This window comes from Boleophthalmus pectinirostris, unplaced genomic scaffold, assembly GCF_026225935.1.
Source record: "Boleophthalmus pectinirostris isolate CB_2022bp ecotype Guang Dong unplaced genomic scaffold, ASM2622593v1 HiC_scaffold_3, whole genome shotgun sequence".
NCBI classification, from domain to species: Eukaryota; Metazoa; Chordata; class Actinopteri; order Gobiiformes; family Gobiidae; genus Boleophthalmus; species Boleophthalmus pectinirostris.
This window is the reverse complement of record NW_026571299.1, coordinates 1,573,069-1,578,068: the sequence shown is the minus strand read 5'-3', so window position 1 is coordinate 1,578,068 and position 5,000 is coordinate 1,573,069. Positions and strand designations below refer to the sequence as shown.

The 5,000-nt window shown below is 42.8% G+C and overlaps 1 protein-coding gene and 1 non-coding gene across 2 annotated transcripts in view; both read left to right on the top strand.

Moving 5' to 3' along the window:
- Positions 1-5,000, top strand: part of LOC110156377 (NLR family CARD domain-containing protein 3-like) — a 234,805-nt gene that overhangs the window by 216,353 nt on the left and 13,452 nt on the right. The gene's annotated exons all lie outside the window — the stretch shown is intronic.
- On the top strand, positions 3,151-3,216 carry LOC129411139 (small nucleolar RNA SNORD57). The gene has a single exon (XR_008633165.1). It is a non-coding gene; the product is annotated as a small nucleolar RNA SNORD57 (small nucleolar RNA).

Below are 5,000 nucleotides of genomic sequence, written 5' to 3'. Positions count from 1 at the left end.
CGTTAACGCAGTTTTTATTATTTATTTATTTTATTGTAAACTTCTGTTTCTTTATTTTGAAAAAGTCCACCGCAAGCATTTCTTTTAAGTTTTTCGTCTTTTCTTGACACTTTTTTCTGACCACCGCGGGTTGGGCCGTGCGCTCTGAGCTGAGCTTGTTTGTTTAGTTCAGTGCTGCAGGTGTTTGTTTAGTTCAGTGTTGCAGGTGTTTGTTTAGTTCAGTGCTGCAGGTGTTTGTTTAGTTCAGTGCTGCAGGTGTTTGTTTAGTTCAGTGTTGCAGGTGTTTGTTTAGTTCTGTGTTGCAGGTGTTTGTTTAGTTCTGTGTTGCAGGTGTTTGTTTAGTTCAGTGCTGCAGGGGGAGTCACTGATTTACCCAGATACCACTGGAAGAACAAACTGTGATTGGTCCATTTCCATTCCATTATATTAACCCTTTGTTTCCCAAGAAATATCAGTGCAAGTTTATAACAAAGATCTAGAAATTATTACTAGTGTCATGTTTATTACTCACTGCGTAAAAAATATAAAAAATATATATATATTAGTAGTACAAAAGTCCATTCAATATTTTTCTTGAGCCTTCCCTGAACACCTTGAAGGATCTGAGGTTCCCCGGTGAAAGAAATGTTCTGTTTGCACAACAAATGTTTGGCTCTTTCATTTACATTTCCAATAAAAGTGCGTTATACTCTACTTTTTAATTCATTAATTGGTTTTGTGTATAACATGGGATTAATCGTGATTAATTTTTATTTTTGCCCAGCCCTAGTTTGAAGTTTAAATGTTAAATAGTTGAGTGGTGCAGAAGTAACGGTGCGATCGACTGACATGATACAGACAGGACAGAGGCTCTTTCTGCAGGAGACATGCGCAGTAGAGCCGAGGAACAGGAGCAGCAGATGCTCACACACAAGACTAGAGCCTCTCCACACTTCACCAAAAAACATTTAATACAAAAGTCACAGCGGAGAATAAGTCACAGGAAACACACAAACTATGAAAAAAAAGGTGCCACATAGACTGAGTTCAGACTGCAGCTGAAGTGACCCAAATCCCTTTATTTTATTTTTTTTTGGCCTCTGTGTTCCTGTATCTGATCTTTTAATGACAGTCTGAACGACACAGATCCAATTTTTTCAAATGTGACCCAGGACACTTGGATATGTGCTCCTGAAACTGATACATATCTGATCTTTTGACATGTGACTTCAGTCTGAACGGTCAAAGTGCATTCATCCACCTACACGTTATCAACAAGACACAAACGTCACTATTCTGCACTGAAGTAGGAGAAAATTGTTACTGAACTCCGTGTGACTGAAGTGAAGCACATCACCACTCACCACAAAACACCACGACCAAAAACCTCGTCCTTCTCCTTCTCAATCTCCTCCTTAAAACAATAAGTTGTTCATGTTCTGGCTCCGGTACGAGAGGAACTTTAAAATCTCCAGGTGCTCGATGCTGCGTCCATGTTTGGACAACTTCTGTAAACACAGAGACGCTCGCTGCGGTTGACGTCGTCGTGTCTCCAGTGTCACATGTGGGACACTTTTGGGCCATTTAACGTTCACACTGGAGATCACATACAAGCCACATTTAACTGGAAATGAACGACCTCGAAAAAACATCGGATTTCACAAAAAAAATCGGAATTGAGTGTTAAGCCCTGCAGTCTGAACGTAGACTTATAGTCCCAAAAATACGGTAATAACAGACTTTTCAACAGCCTCAGGTCGTTTCTCTTCACTCGTTTTGTTTAAAGTCGCTGTCGTCGGCTGAACATAAATGACCAAAATATAATTTACACAAAAATTTATCATTTTAGAAATAGACTTTTGGTTTTGAGGCTGTGTCACATTCTGACTGACCCGAAATAAAACTGAATATCTGAAGAACCAGAATCGCACAAATGAAACTTTGTGCGTCGTTTGTGCTGCAAAAAAAAATATAAAAAAATGACTGACTCCGTTTTTGTGTCGTTTTTATTTCATTTTGAAGTTTCCTGGCGACTGCTGATCCCAATTTGACCTGTAAAAGAATCGATAATATCTCCAAAACTAAAACGGCACAAACGATGGACGTAGTTTTGCAAAGTTACGCAGTGCAGCCCTGTGTGTTTGTTTTTGTGTGTGAATCTGCTGTGATGTTTTATTTTTCGTCAACAGGATGCAGCTCTTCGGGGCTGATGTTGAGGCTCGTTTCTGAGCAGATCGGGCTCTAAACGGGCGCCGTGTTTGTCTCGGAGGTTTGAGTTTGATCGAAGCCGTCGTGGTTTTTTGTTTTTGTTTTTTCTCCAGAGGTGCCGACGAGCGTGTTTGGAGACTGTCCTTCTACGAGACCGGAGACATGCCCCCGGAAGAACGTGGATGTGATGAAGGAGGCCGTGCAGGAGGTGAGGACCAGCTTTTTGGTTTTAGTTTTTTACCGTATTTTCCGCACTATAGTTCGCTGGATTATAAGGCGAACTGTCAGTGAATGGTTTATTTTCAAACTTTTGTCACGTATAAACCCTGACCTCAGACTGTAAGGAGCATTAAACAAAACACAACAGTTGGATACGTCAGTCAAACTTTATTTAACACGTTCACAAATCCTCAACTTTGTTCAATTGTAACGTGTAAAAAAAGCTGGTCCACATCCCTCGTCCTGATCCGAGTCTGTGTTACTGTTCCCTGGAGTTCAGTTCAGTCCGTGTGTCGTTCGTTTGTTTTTCAATATAAAACCAAAAATCAGAAAAGGAGAAAACAACGGTTTTCTTTGTTATTTGTCTCCAAAACCAAAATGAAAAAGCAGAAATGGATTTTGTGTTTAAATGAAGAATGAAAAAAATGGGTAATGATCGTTTCTCGTTTACGTGACTTCAGGGACTGAGATGACGGACTTTTGCACTGAATACAGACTGGGACTGGGACCGGGACTGGTCTACTGACTGCGATGCTGGATTTTGCGCTGCATACGGACTGGTCCGGGGCCAAGATCAGGCCGGGACCTCTGGGTTCGGAAGCCCTCAGCAGCCGCCTACTTTTGCCTAACAGTAGCGCCGCCTCTGTCCTTAACGTAAAGAATCATCCACGTGTCGAGATACAAAAGCTGCAGATTGTGTTGGAGGTTTTCAGACTTTGAGTGAACCGGTGTCCGTGCGAGTGCCGTGAGTGATGAGCTCCTCTTCCTGACTCTCCGTGGAGGCACAAACTGATTTAATGAGCCTGACACGGCGCCGCCGCGGTTCCACACCTGAAAACTGAAGTTAAATGGTTTAAATGTTTAAATGTTGAACCTGACCCTGTTCTAACGTGGTGTGGTGTGGGCTCCCCCTGCAGGCCGGAGAGGTGGCTGCGGAAATCAAACGCAAACTGGAGAAAAAGGAAAAGAAGCGAAAGAAGAAAGAAAAGAAACTGCAGGAACTTCAAGAGAACGGCACAAACGGAGAAGCAGAGGTGAGAAAGTCTGTTTTTTGTCAAGAGGAAGTGTCTCGGCCCCCGCAGCAGGAGGCGCTGTTTTAAAACGGCTCAGCTGAAAACACGGGCCAATCTCATTTCTTTCCTCGTGGCTTTCTTTCCTCCCTTATCCTCGCTTCCTTTTCTCCTCGCTCCCTTTTCTCCTCGCTCCCTTTTCTCCTCGCTTCCTTTTCTCCTCGCTCCCTTTTCTCCTCACTTTTCTCCTCACTCCCTTCTCCTCACTTCCTTTCTCCTCGCTCCCTTCTCCTTACTTCCTTGTTTCCTCGCTCCCTTCTCCTCACTTCCTTGTCTCCTCGGACCTGTGGAGACCTGTGGGGACCTGAGGGGACCTGAGGGGACCTGTGGGACCGGGTCGCCAGCCGTTCCTTGAAAAACATAATCGTCCTGTATTGGGAAACAAAAGGACGCGTCCTGTATCGATCTGAAAAGAGACGCACTTTGTCCCGTATCACCACGAGAATCAGAAATACTGTGTCATCACAGTGGAACGGCGTTTTATAAGAACTTTTACAGTAAATGTGTTTTCAGTCTCTCCTGCTCAGACACATGAGCTGACAACACACACACCGATCATCAGAACATCCGTCGAGGTTGTTTGGCTCCGAGCTCCGGTTCTCGAGTCTTTTCTTCTTTCAGACGTCTCTGAGGCATCCGATGCATTTTTTAGGGGGGAGTCACTGATTTACTCAGACACCACTGGGAAAAAAACTGATTGGTCCATTTCTATTCCATTATATAAACCCTCTCCAGGCAGACGTTGCAGATTTGCAGCAGCTAAATGCCAATGACCTACTTCCTCCAAATCCATATTTTATCAGCTTTTTCTTACTCAGGAGCCTTTTTTTCCATCCATGCTGATAAACATGGACGATGCAGTTTGTGCAAGAACGACTACACACGAACAACCTGCCAGAAGTGCAAAGTACTTTTGTTGTTTACAAAGGATAAAAATTGCTTCTTGGAGAACCACACGAAAAAGTGCTGTTGTTCTGCTGCTGTAACGCTGTTACATTGAGCTTTATGTTTTCATTTTTATGAAAAGTGGTAAACACATAAAGTTAGCGCTCATATCATTTTCAGTCTTCAGTGTTAATTTACCACACCAGACCAATGCTGCAAATCTGAAACATCCCAGAACACACGACATGTGAAGGTCTCTCAAAAAAAAAAAAGTCAGGATTGTATATTACCTCCCCACTTGATCATTTTCTCCAAATATCAGATTTTTTCCTGTTAATAACATTTTATTTGAGCCTGAGAGGTTTAACCCTTTGTTTCCCAAGAAATATCAGTCCAAGTTTATAGTCGAGTTTGAGCTGACGTCATTGTTATTAAAAGCCCGCGTTGCTGCTGGGAAATATTCTGGTCGGAGGCAAGAAACACGGTAACGTCAAACACAGTGCGTAACCTCGTGTATTTCTCCCCGATAATGGTCAATTCCTGCTGCATTATCGGACGCACAAATAGAAGCACGGAAGAAGGAAAATGTCTTTTTCGTATTCTGAGTGAAAAGAACCGCTAACGGTGAATTAAACGACT